At 48.8% G+C, this 22,873-nt stretch overlaps 1 pseudogene; it reads right to left on the bottom strand.

The window, feature by feature from the left end:
* LOC137346118 (zinc-binding protein A33-like) overlaps positions 1-22,873 on the bottom strand; it is a 114,046-nt pseudogene that overhangs the window by 22,280 nt on the left and 68,893 nt on the right.

Raw genomic sequence — 22,873 nt, forward strand, 5'->3', positions numbered from 1 at the left:
GTGAGACACAGCGTGTGGGTGAGTGAGACACAGCGTGTGGGTGAGTGAGACACAGTGTGTGGGTGAGAATGAGACACAGCGTATGGGCGAGTGAGACACAGCGTGTGGGTGAGTGAGACACAGCGTGTGGGTGAGTGAGACACAGTGTGTGGGTGAGTGAGACACAGCGTATGGGTGAGTGAGACACAGTGTGTGGGTGAGAATGAGACACAGCGTATGGGTGAGTGAGACACAGTGTGTGGGTGAGAATGAGACACAGCGTATGGGTGAGTGAGACACAGCGTTTGGGTGAGTGAGACACAGCGTGTGGGTGAGTGAGACACAGCGTATGGGTGAGTGAGACACAGCGTGTGGGTGAGTGAGACACAGCGTGCGGGTGAGTGAGACACAGCGTATGGGTGAGTGAGACACAGCGTGTGGGTGAGTGAGACACAGCGTGTGGGTGAGAATGAGACACAGCGTGTGGGTGAGTGAGACACAGCGTGTGGGTGAGTGAGACACAGCGTATGGGTGAGTGAGACACAGTGTGTGGGTGAGTGAGACACAATGTGCGGGTGAGTGAGACACAGCGTGTGGGTGAGTGAGACACAATGTGCGGGTGAGTGAGACACAGCGTGTGGGTGAGTGAGACACAGCGTGTGGGTGAGTGAGACACAGCGTATGGGTGAGTGAGACACAGCGTGTGGGTGAGTGAGACACAGCGTATGGGTGAGTGAGACACAGCGTGCGGGTGAGTGAGACACAGCGTATGGGTGAGTGAGACACAGCGTATGGGTGAGTGAGACACAGTGTGTGGGTGAGTGAGACACAGCGTATGGGTGAGTGAGACACAGCGTATGGGTGAGTGAGACACAGTGTGTGGGTGAGTGAGACACAGCGTATGGGTGAGTGAGACACAGCGTATGGGTGAGTGAGACACAGTGTGCGGGTGAGTGAGACACAGCGTATGGGTGAGTGAGACACAGCGTATGGGTGAGTGAGACACAGTGTATGGGTGAGTGAGACACAGCGTGTGGGTGAGTGAGACACAGCGCATGGGTGAGTGTGACACAGCGTATGGGTGAGTGAGACACAGCGTATGGGTGAGTGAGACACAGCGTATGGGTGAGTGAGACACAGCGTGCGGGTGAGTGAGACACAGCGTATGGGTGAGTGAGACACAGCGTGCGGGTGAGTGAGACACAGCGTGTGGGTGAGTGAGACACAGCGTGCGGGTGAGTGAGACACAGCGTATGGGTGAGTGAGACACAGCGTGCGGGTGAGTGAGACACAGCGTATGGGTGAGTGAGACATAGCGTGCGGGTGAGTGAGACACAGCGTATGGGTGAGTGAGACACAGTGTGTGGGTGAGTGAGACACAGTGTGTGGGTGAGTGAGACACAGCGTATGGGTGAGTGAGACACAGCGTATGGGTGAGTGAGACACAGCATGCGGGTGAGTGAGACACAGTGTGCGGGTGAGTGAGACACAGCGTATGGGTGAGTGAGACACAGCGTATGGGTGAGTGAGACACAGTGTGTGGGTGAGTGAGACACAGCGTATGGGTGAGTGAGACACAGCGTATGGGTGAGTGAGACACAGTGTGCGGGTGAGTGAGACACAGCGTGTGGGTGAGTGAGACACAGCGTATGGGTGAGTGAGACACAGCGTATGGGTGAGTGAGACACAGTGTGCGGGTGAGTGAGACACAGCGTGTGGGGGGTGAGTGAGACACAGCATATGGGTGAGTGAGACACAGCGTGTGGGTGAGTGAGACACAGCATATGGGTGAGTGAGACACAGCGTATGGGTGAGTGAGACACAGTGTGTGGGTGAGTGAGACACAGCGTATGGGTGAGTGAGACACAGCGTATGGGTGAGTGAGACACAGTGTGCGGGTGAGTGAGACACAGCGTATGGGTGAGTGAGACACAGCGTATGGGTGAGTGAGACACAGTGTGCGGGTGAGTGAGACACAGCGTGTGGGTGAGTGAGACACAGCGTATGGGTGAGTGAGACACAGCGTGTGGGTGAGTGAGACACAGTGTGCGGGTGAGTGAGACACAGCGTGTGGGTGAGTGAGACACAGCGTATGGGTGAGTGAGACACAGCGTATGGGTGAGTGAGACACAGTGTGTGGGTGAGTGAGACACAGCGTATGGGTGAGTGAGACACAGCGTGTGGGTGAGTGAGACACAGCATATGGGTGAGTGAGACACAGCGTGTGGGTGAGTGAGACACAGCGTATGGGTGAGTGAGACACAGCGTGTGGGTGAGTGAGACACAGCATATGGGTGAGTGAGACACAGCGTATGGGTGAGTGAGACACAGCGTGTGGGTGAGTGAGACACAGCGTATGGGTGAGTGAGACACAGCATGCGGGTGAGTGAGACACTGCGTATGGGTGAGTGAGACACAGCGTGTGGGTGAGTGAGACACAGCGTATGGGTGAGTGAGACACAGCGTATGGGTGAGTGAGACACAGCATGCGGGTGAGTGAGACACAGCGTGAGGGTGAGTGAGACACAGCGTGTGGGTGAGTGAGACACAGCGTATGGGTGAGTGAGACACAGCGTGTGGGTGAGTGAGACACAGTGTGCGGGTGAGTGAGACACAGCGTGTGGGTGAGTGAGACACAGCGTATGGGTGAGTGAGACACAGCGTATGGGTGAGTGAGACACAGCGTGTGGGTGAGTGAGACACAGCGTATGGGTGAGTGAGACACAGCGTATGGGTGAGTGTGACACAGCGTATGGGTGAGTGTGACACAGCGTATGGGTGAGTGAGACACAGCGTGTGGGTGAGTGAGACACAGCGTATGGGTGAGTGAGACACAGCGTATGGGTGAGTGAGACACAGTGTGCGGGTGAGTGAGACACAGCGTATGGGTGAGTGAGACACAGCGTATGGGTGAGTGAGACACAGTGTATGGGTGAGTGAGACACAGCGTGTGGGTGAGTGAGACACAGCGTATGGGTGAGTGTGACACAGCGTATGGGTGAGTGAGACACAGCGTATGGGTGAGTGAGACACAGCGTATGGGTGAGTGAGACACAGCGTGCGGGTGAGTGAGACACAGCGTATGGGTGAGTGAGACACAGCGTGCGGGTGAGTGAGAAACAGCGTGTGGGTGAGTGAGACACAGCGTGCGGGTGAGTGAGACACAGCGTATGGGTGAGTGAGACACAGCGTGCGGGTGAGTGAGACACAGCGTATGGGTGAGTGAGACACAGCGTATGGGTGAGTGAGACATAGCGTGCGGGTGAGTGAGACACAGCGTATGGGTGAGTGAGACACAGTGTGTGGGTGAGTGAGACACAGTGTGTGGGTGAGTGAGACACAGCGTATGGGTGAGTGAGACACAGCGTATGGGTGAGTGAGACACAGCATGCGGGTGAGTGAGACACAGTGTGCGGGTGAGTGAGACACAGCGTATGGGTGAGTGAGACACAGCGTATGGGTGAGTGAGACACAGTGTGTGGGTGAGTGAGACACAGCGTATGGGTGAGTGAGACACAGCGTATGGGTGAGTGAGACACAGTGTGCGGGTGAGTGAGACACAGTGTGCGGGTGAGTGAGACACAGCGTGTGGGTGAGTGAGACACAGCGTATGGGTGAGTGAGACACAGCGTATGGGTGAGTGAGACACAGTGTGCGGGTGAGTGAGACACAGTGTGCGGGTGAGTGAGACACAGCGTGTGGGGGGTGAGTGAGACACAGCATATGGGTGAGTGAGACACAGCGTGTGGGTGAGTGAGACACAGCATATGGGTGAGTGAGACACAGCGTATGGGTGAGTGAGACACAGTGTGTGGGTGAGTGAGACACAGCGTATGGGTGAGTGAGACACAGCGTATGGGTGAGTGAGACACAGTGTGCGGGTGAGTGAGACACAGCGTATGGGTGAGTGAGACACAGTGTGCGGGTGAGTGAGACACAGCGTGTGGGTGAGTGAGACACAGCGTATGGGTGAGTGAGACACAGCGTGTGGGTGAGTGAGACACAGTGTGCGGGTGAGTGAGACACAGCGTGTGGGTGAGTGAGACACAGCGTATGGGTGAGTGAGACACAGCGTATGGGTGAGTGAGACACAGTGTGTGGGTGAGTGAGACACAGCGTATGGGTGAGTGAGACACAGCGTGTGGGTGAGTGAGACACAGCATATGGGTGAGTGAGACACAGCGTGTGGGTGAGTGAGACACAGCGTATGGGTGAGTGAGACACAGCGTGTGGGTGAGTGAGACACAGCATATGGGTGAGTGAGACACAGCGTATGGGTGAGTGAGACACAGCGTGTGGGTGAGTGAGACACAGCGTATGGGTGAGTGAGACACAGCATGCGGGTGAGTGAGACACAGCGTATGGGTGAGTGAGACACAGCGTGTGGGTGAGTGAGACACAGCGTATGGGTGAGTGAGACACAGCGTATGGGTGAGTGAGACACAGCATGCGGGTGAGTGAGACACAGCGTGTGGGTGAGTGAGACACAGCGTGTGGGTGAGTGAGACACAGCGTATGGGTGAGTGAGACACAGCGTGTGGGTGAGTGAGACACAGTGTGCGGGTGAGTGAGACACAGCGTGTGGGTGAGTGAGACACAGCGTGTGGGTGAGTGAGACACAGCGTATGGGTGAGTGAGACACAGCGTATGGGTGAGTGAGACACAGCATGCGGGTGAGTGAGACACAGCGTATGGGTGAGTGAGACACAGCGTATGGGTGAGTGAGACACAGTGTGTGGGTGAGTGAGACACAGCGTGTGGGTGAGTGAGACACAGCGTGTGGGTGAGTGAGACACAGCGTATGGGTGAGTGAGACGCAGCGTGCGGGTGAGTGAGACACAGCGTATGGGTGAGTGAGACACAGCGTATGGGTAAGTGAGACACAGCATGCGGGTGAGTGAGACACAGCGTATGGGTGAGTGAGACACAGCATGCGGGTGAGTGAGACACAGCGTGTGGGTGAGTGAGACACAGCATGCGGGTGAGTGAGACACAGCGTGTGGGTGAGTGAGACACAGCGTATGGGTGAGTGAGACACAGCGTGCGGGTGAGTGAGACACAGCGTATGGGTGAGTGAGACACAGCGTGTGGGTGAGTGAGACACAGCATGCGGGTGAGTGAGACACAGCGTATGGGTGAGTGAGACACAGTGTATGGGTGAGTGAGACACAGCGTGTGGGTGAGTGAGACACAGCGTATGGGTGAGTGAGACACAGCGTGTGGGTGAGTGAGACACAGCGTATGGGTGAGTGAGACACAGCGTGCGGGTGAGTGAGACACAGCGTGTGGGTGAGTGAGACACAGCGTGCGGGTGAGTGAGACACAGCGTGTGGGTGAGTGAGACGCAGCGTGCGGGTGAGTGAGACACAGCGTATGGGTGAGTGAGACACAGCGTGTGGGTGAGTGAGACACAGCGTATGGGTGAGTGAGTCACAGTGTGTGGGTGAGTGAGAGACAGCGTATGGGTGAGTGAGACACAGCGTGTGGGTGAGTGAGACACAGTGTGTGGGTGAGTGAGACACAGTGTGTGGGTGAGTGAGACACAGCGTGCGGGTGAGTGAGACACAGCGTATGGGTGAGTGAGACACAGCGTATGGGTGAGTGAGACACAATGTGTGGGTGAGTGAGACACAGCGTGTGGGTGAGTGAGACACAGTGTGTGGGTGAGTGAGACACAATGTGTGGGTGAGTGAGACACAGCGTGTGGGTGAGTGAGACACAGTGTGTGGGTGAGTGAGACACAGCGTATGGGTGAGTGAGACACAGCGTGCGGGTGAGTGAGACACAGCGTGTGGGTGAGTGAGACACAGCGTGTGGGTGAGTGAGACACAGTGTGTGGGTGAGTGAGACACAGCGTATGGGTGAGTGAGACACAGCGTGCGGGTGAGTGAGACACAGCGTGTGGGTGAGTGAGACACAGTGTGTGGGTGAGTGAGACACAGCGTATGGGTGAGTGAGACACAGCGTATGGGTGAGTGAGACACAGCGTGCGGGTGAGTGAGACACAGCGTGTGGGTGAGTGAGACACAGTGTGTGGGTGAGTGAGACACAGCGTATGGGTGAGAATGAGACACAGCGTATGGGTGAGTGAGACACAGCGTGTGGGTGAGTGAGACACAGTGTGCGGGTGAGTGAGACACAGCGTATGGGTGAGTGAGACACAGCGTGTGGGTGAGTGAGACACAGTGTGCGGGTGAGTGAGACACAGCGTATGGGTGAGAATGAGACACAGCGTATGGGTGAGTGAGACACAGCGTGTGGGTGAGTGAGACACAGTGTGTGGGTGAGTGAGACACAGTGTGTGGGTGAGTGAGACACAGCGTGTGGGTGTGTGAGACACAGTGTGTGGGTGAGTGAGACACAGCGTGTGGGTGAGTGAGACACAGTGTGCGGGTGAGTGAGACACAGCGTATGGGTGAGTGAGACACAGCGTGTGGGTGAGTGAGACACAGTGTGCGGGTGAGTGAGACACAGCGTATGGGTGAGAATGAGACACAGCGTGTGGGTGAGTGAGACACAGCGTGTGGGTGAGTGAGACACAGCGTGTGGGTGAGTGAGACACAGCGTGTGGGTGAGTGAGACACAGTGTGTGGGTGAGTGAGACACAGTGTGTGGGTGAGTGAGACACAGCGTATGGGTGAGAATGAGACACAGCGTATGGGTGAGAATGAGACACAGCGTATGGGTGAGTGAGACACAGCGTGTGGGTGAGTGAGACACAGTGTGTGGGTGAGTGAGACACAGCGTGTGGGTGAGTGAGACACAGTGTGTGGGTGAGTGAGACACAGCGTGTGGGTGAGTGAGACACAGTGTGTGGGTGAGTGAGACACAGCGTGCGGGTGAGTGAGACACAGCATATGGGTGAGTGAGACACAGATTGTGGGTGAGTGTGACACAGCGTGTGGGTGAGTGAGACACAGCGTATGGGTGAGTGAGACACAGATTGTGGGTGAGTGTGACACAGCGTGTGGGTGAGTGAGACACAGCGTATGGGTGAGTGAGACACAGATTGTGGGTGAGTGTGACACAGCGTATGGGTGAGTGAGACACAGTGTGTGGGTGAGTGAGACACAGCGTATGGGTGAGTGAGACACAGTGTGTGGGTGAGTGAGACACAGCGTATGGGTGAGAATGAGACACAGCGTATGGGTGAGTGAGACACAGTGTGTGGGTGAGTGAGACACAGCGTATGGGTGAGTGAGACACAGCGTATGGGTGAGAATGAGACACAGCGTATGGGTGAGTGAGACACAGTGTATGGGTGAGAATGAGACACAGCGTATGGGTGAGAATGAGACACAGCGTATGGGTGAGAATGAGACACAGCGTATGGGTGAGTGAGACACAGTGTGTGGGTGAGTGAGACACAGTATGTGGGTGAGAATGAGACACAGCGTATGGGTGAGTGAGACACAGTGTGTGGGTGAGTGAGACACAGTGTGTGGGTGAGAATGAGACACAGCGTATGGGTGAGTGAGACACAGCGTGTGGGTGAGTGAGACACAGCGTGTGGGTGAGTGAGACACAGTGTGTGGGTGAGTGAGACACAGCGTGTGGGTGAGTGAGACACAGTGTGTGGGTGAGTGAGACACAGCGTGTGGGTGAGTGAGACACAGTGTGTGGGTGAGAATGAGACACAGCGTATGGGTGAGTGAGACACAGCGTGTGGGTGAGTGAGACACAGCGTGTGGGTGAGTGAGACACAGTGTGTGGGTGAGTGAGACACAGCGTGTGGGTGAGTGAGACACAGTGTGTGGGTGAGTGAGACACAGCGTGTGGGTGAGTGAGACACAGTGTGTGGGTGAGTGAGACACAGCGTATGGGTGAGTGAGACACAGTGTGTGGGTGAATGAGACACAGTATGTGGGTGAGTGAGACACAGCGTGTGGGTAAGTGAGACACAGCGTATGGGTGAGTGAGACACAGTGTATGGGTAAGTGAGACACAGCGTATGGGTGAGTGAGACACAGCGTGTGGGTAAGTGAGACACAGCGTATGGGTGAGTGAGACACAGTATGTGGGTGAGTGAGACACAGCGTGTGGGTAAGTGAGACACAGCGTATGGGTGAGTGAGACACAGCGTGTGGGTAAGTGAGACACAGCGTATGGGTGAGTGAGACACAGTGTATGGGTAAGTGAGACACAGCGTGTGGGTGAGTGAGACACAGTATGTGGGTGAGTGAGACACAGCGTATGGGTAAGTGAGACACAGCGTATGGGTGAGTGAGACACAGTGTGTGGGTGAGTGAGACACAGCGTGTGGGTGAGTGAGACACAGTGTGTGGGTGAGTGAGACACAGTGTGTGGGTGAGTGAGACACAGCGTATCGGTGAGTGAGACACAGTGTGTGGGTGAGTGAGACACAGTGTGTGGGTGAGAATGAGACACAGCGTATGGGTGAGTGAGACACAGTGTGTGGGTGAGTGTGACACAGCGTATGGGTGAGTGAGACACAGCGTGTGGGTGAGTGAGACATAGCGTGTGGGTGAGTGAGACACAGCGTATGGGTGAGTGAGACACAGTGTTTGGGTGAGTGAGACACAGCGTATGGGTGAGTGAGACACAGCATGCGGGTGAGTGAGACACAGCGTGTGGGTGAGTGAGACACAGCGTATGGGTGAGTGAGACACAGCATGCGGGTGAGTGAGACACAGCGTGTGGGTGAGTGAGACACAGCGTATGGGTGAGTGAGACACAGCATGCGGGTGAGTGAGACACAGTGTATGGGTGAGTGAGACACAGTGTGTGGGTGAGTGAGACACAGCGTATGGGTGAGTGAGACACAGCTTGTGGGTGAGTGAGACACAGTGTATGGGTGAGTGAGACACAGCGTATGGGTGAGTGAGACACAGTGTATGGGTGAGTGAGACACAGCTTGTGGGTGAGTGAGACACAGTGTATGGGTGAGTGAGACACAGCGTATGGGTGAGTGAGACACAGTGTATGGGTGAGTGAGACACAGCGTGCGGGTGAGTGAGACACAGTGTATGGGTGAGTGAGACACAGTGTGTGGGTGAGTGAGACACAGTGTATGGGTGAGTGAGACACAGCATGCGGGTGAGTGAGACACAGCGTATGGGTGAGTGAGACACAGCGTGTGGGCGAGTGAGACACAGCGTGTGGGTGAGTGAGACACAGCGTGCGGGTGAGTGAGACACAGCGTGTGGGTGAGTGAGACACAGTGTGTGGGTGAGTGAGACACAGCGTGCGGGTGAGTGAGACACAGCGTGTGGGTGAGTGAGACACAGTGTGTGGGTGAGTGAGACACAGCGTGCGGGTGAGTGAGACACAGTGTGTGGGTGAGTGAGACACAGCGTGCGGGTGAGTGAGACACAGCGTATGGGTGAGTGAGACACAGCATGCGGGTGAGTGAGACACAGCGTATGGGTGAGTGAGACACAGCGTGTGGGCGAGTGAGACACAGCGTGTGGGTGAGTGAGACACAGCGTGCGGGTGAGTGAGACACAGCGTGTGGGTGAGTGAGACACAGTGTGTGGATGAGTGAGACACAGCGTGCGGGTGAGTGAGACACAGCGTGTGGGTGAGTGAGACACAGTGTGTGGGTGAGTGAGACACAGTGTGTGGGTGAGTGAGACACAGCGTGCGGGTGAGTGAGACACAGTGTATGGGTGAGTGAGACACAGCTTGTGGGTGAGTGAGACACAGATTGTGGGTGAGTGAGACACAGTGTATGGGTGAGTGAGACAATGCGTCTGGGTGAGTGAGACACAGCGTGCGGGTGAGTGAGACACAGCGTGTGGGTGAGTGAGACACAGTGTATGGGTGAGTGAGACACAGATTGTGGGTGAGTGAGACACAGCGTATGGGTGAGTGAGACAATGCATATGGGTGAGTGAGACACAGCATGCGGGAGGGTGAGACACAGCGTATGGGTGAGTGAGACACAGCTTGTGGGTGAGTGAAACACAGTGTATGGGTGAGTGAGACAAAGCGTATGGGTGAGTGAGACACAGATTGTGGGCGAGTGAGACACAGCGTATGGGCGAGTGAGACAATGCGTCTGGGTGAGTGAGACACAGCGTGCGGGAGGGTGAGACACAGCGTATGGGTGAGTGAGACACAGCGTGTGGGTGAGTGAGACACAGCATGCGGGTGAGTGAGACACAGCGTATGGGTGAGTGAGACACAGCGTGTGGGTGAGTGAGACACAGCATGCGGGTGAGTGAGACACAGCGTGTGGGTGAGTGAGACACAGCGTGTGGGTGAGTGAGACACAGCATGCGGGTGAGTGAGACACAGCGTGTGGGTGAGTGAGACACAGCATGCGGGTGAGTGAGACACAGCGTGTGGGTGAGTGAGACACAGCGTGTGGGTGAGTGAGACACAGCGTATGGGTGAGTGAGACACAGCGTTTGGGCGAGTGAGACACAGCGTGTGGGTGAGTGAGACACAGCGTTTGGGCGAGTGAGACACAGCGTATGGGTGAGTGAGACACAGCGTTTGGGCGAGTGAGACACAGCGTATGGGTGAGTGAGACACAGCGTGTGGGCGAGTGAGACACAGCGTGTGGGCGAGTGAGACACAGCGTATGGGTGAGTGAGACACAGCGTGCGGGTGACAGTGTCTGGACTTGTCCAAGAACAAAGTTTTGCTAAATGAATTAAGTACAAATATTCTGATTTTAAATTCATTATATGCTGCAAACACTTTGATAAGTGTGGCAAACAAACTATTTCCTTCAGATCACAGGAGACAAAGTGTATACAGGTAGTTATCAGGCAGGCAAACGGAGAAGGGATAAACAGACTGGAGGATTGACAGAAACAGACAGGGGCAGTAAAGGATCAGGTCAGTGAACTGAATTTACGTACTTCTGGGATTAACTAGGATTGAGTTTGGGTTTTAAATTGTGGAAAATAGAGTGGACGGGTTGATCACCCACATTTGACCCCATTTAAATGTGGTAGAGTGGTTTCTGAGTGGCCATTAGGGAAAGGGCACTTTTTATTGAGGACTATTGTGGTCTAATTTTAAATGGGTAGAGTTAAGGCAGTTGCAGTTGTCGCCTGTTTAACTGAGGATAGTGCTGACGGTGGGAGGTAAATCCTGGGACAATCCAACCCAAACAAACATCACTATTCAAACAACTCTGTTTCCTGTGTCCCTGGTGTCCAGTGTTGCTGAAGACATGGGGGGTGTTTAACATTTAAAAGGCTCGATTCCCAAATGTAATCAATCACTGATTGATCGTGAGCTTTCAAACTGCAGCAGCATTGTTCAGTTTTCCAATGTAGCTCCCTCCTGTCCCTTACATTTCTGACCAGTCTACTCCCACCTAAAGCTGGCTCCCTATTCGAGTGGGAAATAGCAATGGAAATGGACTCACAATATGGAAATCCCCAAGACTCCAGGATCTGGGATAGGGATCAGGGACACATCCGTGGGAGAGATGGAAATTCATCATATCCCACAACTGTCCTGAAAACACCTCCACTGGAATTTCCCACCTGGGTAATTATTCAGCAAAAATGTCAAATGGAAGCAGATCTAACAATGATGTAGTTTAATAGAAAACTGACTGAAGTAAAAAATCGAATCAGTTATGAGTATAATTATATATGTTTTGTCTTATTAATTCGTCGGATGTAAGCATCGCTGGCTGGGCCAGCATTTTTTGCCCATCCCTAATTGCCCTTGAGAAGGTGGTGGTGAGCTGCCTTCTTGAACCGCTGCAGTCCATGTGAGGTAGGTACACCCACAGTGCTGTTAGGAAGGGAGTTCCAGGATTTTGACCCAGCGACAGTGAAGGAACAGTGATATAGTTCCAAGTCAGGATGATGTGTAGCTTGGAGGGGAACTTACAAGTGGTGGTGATGTTCCCACGCAACTGCTGCCCTTGTCCTTCCAGGTGGTAGAGGTTGCAGGCTTAGAAGGTGCTGTTGAAGGAGCATTAGTGAGTTGCTGCAGTGTATCTTGTAGATGGTACACACTGCTGCCACTGTGCATCGGTGGTGCATGGAGTGAATGTTTGTAGATGGGGTGCCAATCAAGCAGGCTGCTTTGTCCTGAATGGTGTTGAGCTTCTTGAGTGTTGTTGGAGCTGCACCTATCCAGGCAAGTGGAGAGTATTCCATCACACTCCTGACTTGTGCCTTGTTGATAGTGGACAGGCTTTGGGGAGACAGGAGGTGAGTTACTCACCGCAGGATTCCTAGCCTCTGACCTGCTCTTGTAGCCACAGTATTTATATGGCTGGTGCAGTTCAGTTTCTGGTCAATGGTAACTCCCAAGATAGTGGGGGATTCAGCAATTGTAATGCCGTTGAACATCAAGGGGAGATGGTTAGATTCTCTTTTGTTGGAGATGGTCATTGCCTGGCACTTGTGTGGTGCGAGCCCAAGCCTGAATATTGTCCAGATCTTGCTGCATGCAGGCACAGACTTCTTCATTATCTGAAGAGGTGCAAATGCAACGGAATACTGTGCAATCATCAGCAAACATCTCCACTTCTGATCTTATGATTGAAGGAAGGTCATTGATGAAGCAGCCGAAGATGGTTGGGCCTAGGACACTACCCTGAGGAGCTCTTGCAGTGTTGGCCTGGGGCTGAAACGATTGGCCTGCAACAACAACAACCATCTTTCTTTGTGCTCGGTATGATTCCAGCCAATGCATTGTTTCCCCTGATTCTCACTGTCTTCAATTTAATGCTGCCTTGATATGAATGGCAATCACTTTTACCCCATCTTTGGAATTTAGCAAGGCTGTAATGAGGTCTGGAGTCGAGCGGCCCTGGCAAAACCCAAATTGAGCATCAGTGAGCAGGTTATTGCTGTGTAAGTGATGCTGAAAAGACTGCCCATTACAGCTTCCATTACTTTGCTGATGATTGAGAAATGACTGATGGGGCAGTAACTGGCTGCATTGGACTTGTCCTGCTTTTTGTGGACAGGCCATACCTGGGCTATGTTCCATATTTCTGGGTAGATGCCAGTGTTCTAGCTTTACTGGAACAGCTAGGCTAGAGGCACAGCTAGTTCTGGAACACAAGCCTTCAGTACTACAGCTGGGATGTTGTCGGGGCCCATAGCCTTTGCAGTATCCAGTGTCCTTAACCTTTTCTGGATATCACGTGGAGTGAATTGGATTGGCTGAAAAATAGCATCTGTGATGCTGGGGACTTCAGGAGTCTGCGATGGATCATCCACTCGGCTCTTCTGGCTGAAGATGGTCGCAAATGCTTCTGCCTTGTATTTTGCACTGATGTGCTGGGCTCCCCCATCATCGAGGATGGGGATGTTCATTGAGCCTGCTCCTCTAGTTGTTTAATTGTCCACCACCGTTTATGACTGGATGTGGCAGAACTGCAGAGCTTTGATCTGATCCATTGGCTGTGGGATCGCTTCGCTCTGTCTACAGCATTCTGCTTCTGCTGTCTAGCATGCATGTAGTCCTGTGTTGTAGCTTCAGCAGACTGGCATCTCATTTTAAAGTATGACTGGTGCTGCTCCTCACATGCCCTCCTGCACTCTTCATTGAACCAGGGTTGATCCTTTGGCTTGGTGATAATGGTCGAGTGGGGGAATATGCTTCGACATGAGATTACATATTGGAGTATTATCATAAAGAGACACATCCCTTCTACTGATAATAGAGAGAGCTGTTTAATAGCTGGTGTCAGGAAGCTCACACCCACCTGTATTAATCACTGTCAGCATCTTTTTCCACTCTGTACTGCAGTGACCCAATGTACTTCCCCACATTTATTAAAGTGTAAACCTTCTGCGGCTCTGGGAGAGTTCGCTTCACTCTGAAACAGGAGATAAAGGTCAGTGTTCCGTCATTCCAGGGTGGGCAAGAAATATGTTAGCAATAAAAATATTGACTCCAGTCAAGGGTGTAAATTATACCTTTTCTGTGCTTCCAGAAATTTCTGTGGAACAAGAACAATTATTAATAAAAGCAAAATACTGCGGATGCTGAAAATCTGAAATAAAAACAAGAAATGCTGAATATTTGAAGAAGGGTCACTGACCTGAAACGTTAACTCTGCTTCTCTTTCCACAGATGCTGCCAGACCTGCTGAGTGGTTCCAGCATTTCTTGTTTTTATAACAATTATTAACGTTTGTGTTTGGAAAACATTTTATCGCAAGAAGAAAAGTAACAGACTGGATTCCACAGAAAAGTGTATTTTAAATGTAGAAAGTTATTGGACTGTCTGTCCTTACTGTAGTGTGAGTTACTCCATAATATTACAAGTGACTCAATTTTACTGCACAACACAACTCACAGAGCTAAAATCCAACTGTAAAATCCTGAAGAATATCAAATTATTCAAATCAATTTATTGTTTAGTGTTTTCATGTTGTAATTTGAGTGTGCCCTGGAGACAAGTGTTTCTGTGAATCCAGACCAGTGTGGTCAAATAGAAATCACTGAGTAAGGAAGTTAAGGATGGTATCAAGTTGAAAGAAAAGATGTACAATGTTGTGAAGATTAGTGATAGGCCTGAAGATTGGGAAACTTTTAGAAACCAGCAAAGGATGACTAAAGAAAATAAAGAGGGAGAAATTAGAAAATGAGAGTAAACCAGGCAAAAATATAAAAACAGATCGTAAGAGCTTCTACAAATATATAAAAATGAAGAGAGTAGCTAAAGTAAGCATTGGTCCTTTAGAGACAAATGAGACTGGGAAATTAATAATGGGAAACAAGGAAATTGTAGAGACTTTGAATAAGTATTTTGTACCTGTCTTCACAGTAGAAGACACTAAAAGCATCCTAATAATAGTAGAAAATCAGGGGGCAAAAGGCAGGCAGGAACTTAAAACAATCACTATCATTAGAGAAAAAGTACTAGGAAAACTAATGGGACTAAAGGCTGACAAAACCCCTGGACCCAATGGTCTGCATCCTAGGGCCATAAAAGAAGTGATGACAGAGATAGTGGATGCATTGGTTATAATCTTCCAAAATTCCCTAGATTCTGGAAAGGTCCCAGCGGATTGGAAAATTGCTGATGTAACACCGCTATTCAAGAAAGGAGAGAGACAGAATATAGGAAACATCTGCCAGTGGGAAAATGCTGGAATCCATAATTAAGGAAGTAGTAGCAGGACATTTAGAAAATCATAATACAATCAAGCAGAGCCAACATGGTTTTATGAAAGGGAAATTGTGTTTGACAAATGTATTAGAATTCTTTGAGGATGTAACAAGCAGGGTGGATAAAATAGAACGAGTGGTTGTAGTTTATTTGGATTTCCAAAAGGCATTCGATAAGCTGCCACATTAAAGGTTACTGCACAAGATAAGAGCTCATGGTATTGGGGTAATACATTAGCATGGATAGAGGATTGGCTAATGGACAGGAAACAGAGAGTCGGGATAAATGGGGAATTTTTCAGGATGGCAAACTGTAACTAGTGGGCAGCCACAGTAATCAGTGCTGGAGCCTCAACTATTGAGACAGATCTTTGATCGACAAGGGAGTCAAGGGTCATGAGGGGGCAGGCAGGAAAGTGGAGTTGAGGCACGATCAGACCAATCACGATCCTATTGAATGAAGAAGCAGGCTCTACGGGCTAAATGGCTTACTCCTGCTCCTATTTCTTATTTTTTTATGTTTCTTCTGACCACAGGTGTAATAGCAACACCGTTTTATTCAAAAATGCCTCGTCTGACCATTTTACCAGCTGAGGCACAAAGAGGTTAATTAATGGACATTTGCTTACACTGTGTGACTATGTAGATTCAGATCACATGCTGAACAATGGTGTTTATTACCTTTTTTTATTCGTTCTCTGGGTGTTGGCATCACTGGCAAGGCCAGCAACTATTGCCCACCCCTAATTACCCTTGAGAAGCCACTGCCTTGAATCCAACTGAGTGACTTGCTTGAACATTTCAGAAGGCAGTTAAGTGTCAACCACATTGCTGTAAGTCTGGGGCTACATGTAGGACAATTTCCTTCCCTAAAGGACATTAGTGAACCAGGTGGGTGTTTTATGACAATCCAGTAGTTTCACAGTCACCATCACGGACACCAGCCTTTTAATTCCAGATTTTTATTCAATTACTTGAATTTAACTTTTAAGCTGTATCAGGTACACATAGATCCAAAGGGGTCATTTAACTCAGCAGTGAATCTGAATCACCACCTGTTAGCAGGTCATTCAGCACAGAGTTTCTCACCAGCTGGAGTATAACTCCAGGATGTAGCTGTTCAAATTGTCTCCTGGACATGAAACTAGTATTGTGGATTGGTATCTCATTATAGAAACTGCATTGGTTTATTTCCACCGATGTCAATGGGAATTAAAATTGGGCAGTTTGTATAACAGGCGGACAATCTGCCACGTTTTACACTCAAGCATCAAGTTGAAAATCTATCCTTCGGTCTGTACAAAGCCAGGTTAAAATGATTGAACAATCTGGGACACATCAAACTTGGATTTGAATCTTTGTCTGCAGTTATACTACAGATAGAGTCTCAGACCACTCTATGTAGCCTAAAAACCTGAGCCATACAGAGTTTTTTTTTTATTAATTCATGGGATGTGGGCGTCGCTGGCTAGGCCAGCATTTATTGCCCATCCCTAATTGCCCTTGAGAAGGTGGTGGTGAGCTGCCTTCTTGAACCGCTGCAGTTCATTTTTAAACCGAGGCCTCCTCTGCCTGTTCAGGTGAAGCTAAAAGATCCCAAGACACTATTCCAAGAAGAGCACAGGAGTTCTCTCAGTGTTCTGGACAACATTTATCCCTCAACCAACACTGCTAAAATAGATCAATTAACATTGTAATACACAGCACTGAATTAACAAAAGTACTCAGGCGGTTCACTGAACTTCCTGAGAGCTTTTAAAACCAAATTTACTGTAATTTAAATGTTTGCAGTGTGAAGACTCTCCGCTCCCACGCTCTGAGTATTTAACTATTTAACTGCTGGGAGAAAGCTCTCCCTATCTGTGTATCTGACCCTGTGCAGAGCTCTCTCCTGGACAAGGTCATTACAGTTCTAACCAGGCAGGAACCAAGTATTGTAAACATGGTACTGCCTGGCTGGATCCCGGACTGTAGTTCCCAGTCTCAGAGCAGCAGCTGCACTGGAAATGCATACTCAGGGAAGGATGGTCTGATCAGTCATGGGTTTCTCACTCTGTATGAAGTTGATTTTCCTCATTGTTTGATCTGATTAAACTGTTCCCTTATAATATTTCACTACAGTGAACAAGCTTCAGACTTAGTAACTTCCATGTTAAACACAGTCGTTCGTGTTCTTGGGTGTGAGACAGAGAAAACCAAATATCACTGGTGATTGGTATTATTTTGTTTCATGAGTTTTATATTCTAGATTTTGATGACACATCCTGCACTTTCTTGAAGATGATTTCAAAGAAAAGAGGTGAAGAAAAGAATAATAAATAGCCAGCTACCGTTAAAAACTTGATGTTGTCCTGTTCACTCAGCTTTTGTTCAATATCCTGAACAGTGACTGAAAGTGATGAATTTTCCTCCGTTATTTTCTCAATCCTCTCCTTCATCTCCTGACACTTTTTCTCTTTCTCCAGTTTCAGATCTTCCAACACAATCCTCTCTTCCTCACGGAGAAACTGGTGAATCTTTTCAAATTCTGCTTTAATCTGTTCCTCTGTATTTACACTTTGGACCTTGAGATTGAAAGATCAAATGAGGATTTTTAAAAGTTTGTACAGCCTGTGTAGTTCTCTTCATTTAAGAATATCATCGAGATAAATATTCCGGATTTAGTTACTTTCCAAAACAAAATTATGGAGATGCATACATGAGTTTTTTAAATACAGAGAAAATTACTCTCTAATACAGTGATATCTAGTTAATAGATTGTAGATTAGATAATTTGTTCAGAAGAGGGAACTCCAACTGAGGATGGAGTTGCTGAATTCCCCTTTTGATTTATTAGTGACTGTCATGTATTTAATGCCCCAAGTTTTGGACCTAAAGTCAAGGAGAAACATTTTGCTAGGGGAGTGACTCAGGGATCCGTGCTAGGGCCTCAACTACTTACCGTCTATATTCATGACTTGGATGAAGGAACTGAGTGTGTTGTACCTACATTTGCTGATGATATAGAGATAGGTAGGAAAGAAGTTGTGAGGAGGATACAAAGTGTCTGCAAAGGGATATAGATAGGTTGAGTGAGTGGGCAAAAATTTGGCAGATGGAGTATAATGTGGGAAACTGTAAGGTTGTCCACTTTACTGGGAAGAATAGAAAAGCAAAATATTATTTAAATGCAGAGAGACTGCAGAATGCTGTGGTACAGAGGGATCTGGGTGTCCTCTTACATGAATCACAAAAAGTTAGCATGCAGGTGCAGCAAGTCATTAGGAAGGCAAATGGAATATTGGCCTTTCTTGCAAAGGGGATAGAGTATAAAAGTAGAGAAATCTTGCTACAACTGTACAGGGCATTGGTGAGACAGCACCAAGAGTACTGCGCACAGTTTTGGTTACCTTATTTGAAGAGCGATATACAAGCATTGGAAGCAGTTCAGAGAAGGTTCACTCGATGGGATGAAGGGGTTATCTTGTGAGGAAAGTTTGAGCAGGTTGGGCCTGTATCCATTGGAGTTTAGAAGAATGAATGGTGATTCTACTGAAACATATTAGACTCTAAGGGGACTTGACAGAGTAGATGTCGAGAGGATGGTTACCCTCATGGGGGCATCTAGAACTTGGGGTGGGGGGGGGCCACAGTTTAAAAATAAGGGGTCTCCCATTTAAGATGGAGATAAGGAGGAATTTCTGCTCTCAGAAGGTGGTTAATCTATGGAAATATCTACCCCTAAGAGCAGTGGAGGCTGAGTCATTGAATAGATTCCAGGCTGAGATAGATTTTTGAACTGTTGGGGAATCAATAGTTATGGGGAACAGCCAGAAAACTGGAGTTGACATCATTGTCAGATCAACCATGATCTTACTGAATGGTGGTGCAGGCTCAAGCAGCTGTACGGCCTACTCCTGCTGTTATTTCTTATGTTCTATATCTACCCTAGCAAACCCTTTCATCATTTGAAAGACCTCTATCAGATCATCCCTCAGCCTTCTCTTTTCCAGAGAAAAGAGCCACAGTCTGTTCACTCTTTCCTGATAGGTATGAACTCTCAGTTCTGATGTCAATGTCTACAGTGCCTCTTTATACTTTTAGAATACGGAGACCAGAATTCTGCACAGTACAATTCTGCAAGTGTATACAGAATGTGGAACAGTGGCACAGTGGTTAGCACCGCAGCCTCACAGCTCCAGCGACCTGGGTTCAATTCTGGGTACTGCCTGTGTGGAGTTTGCAAGTTCTCCCTGTGTCTGCCTGGGTTTCCTCCGGGTGCTCCGGTTTCCTCCCACATGCCAAAGACTTGCAGGTTGATAGGTGAATTGGCCATTATAAATTGCCACTAGTATAGGTAGGTGGTAGAGAAATATAGGGACAGGTGAGGATGTGGTAGGAATATGGAATTAGTGTAGGATTAGTATAAATGGGTGGTTAATGGTCGGCACAGACTCGGTGGGCCGAAGGGCCTGTTTCAGTGCTGTATCTCTAAATCTAAAAATCTAAATCTAAAATAACATCACATATACCTGAATGTGGGTTAATGTTTTCTCATAATCACTTTTTATAATATCACAATCCTTCTTCTTGTCCTGGACCGGCTTCAGTAAGGTTCGCAGTTCCTCGTGAACAAAAACATCAATTAATTTGTACATTTTTCAGAAATAAATACCCCAAAATTCAACTCCATTCAGTTAAAATTAAGTCTCAGGCTCTCAGACTTTTATGAGGCCCCTTTTTCTTCACATTCAGCAGTTTCTGAGATAGATTTCCAGATTGCTATCTGGTGTAAAACTGACGTTAGGGATCGGCCACTCACTATAGGAACCACCTGTGTTTCTATTTCCATTGAAATCACGAATGTGTCGTCCGAGACACGAAGTTAATAGAGAGGCTTCGATTTTTAATGTTTTAAACTGATTTAAAATACTGGTCAAAATTAACAATTACTGTACCAGGGATATGGGCCCCGGAAGTGCAGAAGGTGTTAGTTTCGACAGGCATCAAGATCGGTGCAGGCTTGGAGGGCCGAATGGCCTGTTCCTGTGCTGTACTGTTCTTTGTTCTTTGTTCTATTCTGCGATTAAATCAACTTCTGTTCTACATTTGCTTCTTACGAATAAATAACCATGCTGTAGACGACATAACATCAATGAGCAATTAACACAGGAGCTAAACTCCTTTATAATAGAATGTTAACCTCGTGAGTTGGTCATATCTCACAGCGTTACATGAGTCACATGTGTAATATCCATCATACTCCTACCTATGGCTGAAATAACTATTCTCTCTCTTTGGTTCACCGTGTTGATATGCACAGGTGTAGACAGGTAAGTGATGTTCCCACTTGGACCGGCTCCCACTGTGTCTGCCTATTCCTGCTCTCCAGTTCCTGTGTCTCTCTGGATATCTGTGTCTACAGCTACCCTTTGTCTACCTTCTACCCTGCAGTTTGTCTCATTTGGGATCCTGCTTCCCTTGCCCTTCCCCTGTCCAGTTTAAATGTTTTTCCATTGCTGACTCAATTATCCTCACAAATCTCTTTGTCCCTATCTTATTTAAATCTAGATCATCTCTTGAGTAAAAGCCCTTTTTCATTCTGGATTGTTCCCAGTTATTTTTGAAGCTAGTACTGATTTATATACGCTGTACCACCTCAACATGTTTTGATAAACTCCCTTCCTTCTCCAAATGTTGGGAGTTTACCAGAGAACATTATTTTGCAACCTTGACCTTTGAGTTTTGAGCCAATCTTCAAGTAACTTTTAAGGCTCCTATAAGATTCCTCCCCGCGTTATTTACTCCTACATTCACTACCACTGGGTCTCCCCCTGTCCCCATCAGTATCCCTTCTAACTTTCCTCAATATTTACTGCTCTAGTTCCAGGTAGACAGCTCACCATCCTGCAGGTATTGTCCTGAAGACACAAATGGCCAGACTCCTTCTTGAGTGAATAAACCCCGTCGGACTACAGTCTCTCTGTAACCTGCAAACTGTATCTTTGTTCAGCTGTTCTCTCTGCTTTTACTTCTGCAATCTTATAACCTTCTACCTACAGTAGTGTAGTGGTTATGTGACTGGACTAATAATCCAGAGAAATTCATTTCATATCTCATCATGACAGTTTGAGAACTTGAATTCAGTTTAAAAAGCTGGTGCCAGTAAAAGTGAGGATGAAGTTGTTGGATTGTCATTAAAATCTAACTGCAGTCCTTTCCCAATCTGTACGTGACTCCAGTCCCACACTGATGTGTTTGACTTTTAACTGCCCTTTGAAGAGGCTGAGCCACTCAGTTGTATCAGAAGCACTGAAGGAATATGACTACAGTGGTTCAACAAGACCCACAACCACCTTCTCAGGGCAATTAGAGATGGACAATAAATGTTGCCTTGTGGAAGCAGAGTGATGATGTTACTGGACTAGTAATCCAGAGGCCTGGACTAATGATCCAAAGACATAAGTTCAAATCCCACCACAGCAGCTGGGGAGTTTAAATCCAGTGAATTAAATAAATCTGGAATAAAAAGCTAGTCTCAGGAATGGGGGCCATGAAAACTACTAGATTGTCCTAAAAACTCAACTGGTTCAGTAATGTCCTTTAAGGAAGGAAATCTTCCGTCCTTACCTGGTCTGGCCTGTATGTGACACCAGACCCACACCAATGTAGTTGACTCTTAACTGCCCTCTGAAATAACCTATCACGTTTCTCACTACACTATCACTATCACTACAAAAAAGTATAAGAATAATAAAACTGGACAGATCACCCGGTATCGACCAAGTCACTGGAGACATCAAAGGCACACCCAGCTCAGTCAACCCTGCAAAGTCCTCCTCACACTCACATGTGGGGACTTGTGTCAAAGTTGGGAGAGCTGTCAAATAGTCTGGTCAAGTAACAGCCTGACATAGTGAGACTCACAGAATAAAACCTTACCACCAATGTCCCAGTCTCCTCCATCACCATTCCTGGGTATGCCTTATCCTACCAGCATGACAACCCACCAGAGGTGGGGGCACAGTGATATACAGTCAGGAGGGACTGTCCCTAGAGTTCTGAACATTGACTCCAGACCCCATGAAATCTCATGTCATCAGGTCAAACATGGACAAGGAAACCTCCTGCTGATTACCACCTACTGCCCTCCCTCAGCTGATGAATCAGTACTCCTCCATGTTGAACACCACTTGGAAGAAGCACTGAGGGTAAAAAAGAACAAAGAACAAAGATAATTACAGCACAGGAACAGGCCCTTCGGCCCTCCAAGCCTGCGCCGATCCAGATCCTCTCTCTAAACATGTCGCCTATTTTCTTAGGTTCTGTATCTCTTTTCTTCCTGCCCATTCATGTATCTGTCTAGATACATCTTAAAAGACTCCATCGTGTCCGCGTCTACCACCTCCGCTGGCAACGCGTTCCAGGTGCCCACCACCCTCTGCGTAAAGAACTTTCCACGCATATCCCCCCTAAACATTTCCCCTTTCACTTTGAACTCGTGTCCTCTAGTAATTGAAACCCCTACTCTGGGAAAAAGCCTCTTGCTGTCCACCCTGTCTATACCTCTCATGATTTTGTACACCTCTATCAGGTCCCCCCTCAACCTCCGTCTTTCTAATGAAAATAATCCTAATCTACTCAACCTCTCTTCATAGCTAGCGCCCTCCATACCAGGCAACATCCTGGTGAACCTCCTCTGCACCCTCTCCAAAGCATCCACATCCTTTTGATAATGTGGCGACCAGAACTGTACGCAGTATTCCAAATGTGGCCGAACCAAAGTCCTATACAACTGTAACATGACCTGCCAACTCTTGTACTCAATGCCCCGTCCGATGAAGGAA

Source organism: Heterodontus francisci, chromosome 29 (assembly GCF_036365525.1).
Source record: "Heterodontus francisci isolate sHetFra1 chromosome 29, sHetFra1.hap1, whole genome shotgun sequence".
NCBI classification, from domain to species: domain Eukaryota; kingdom Metazoa; phylum Chordata; class Chondrichthyes; order Heterodontiformes; family Heterodontidae; genus Heterodontus; species Heterodontus francisci.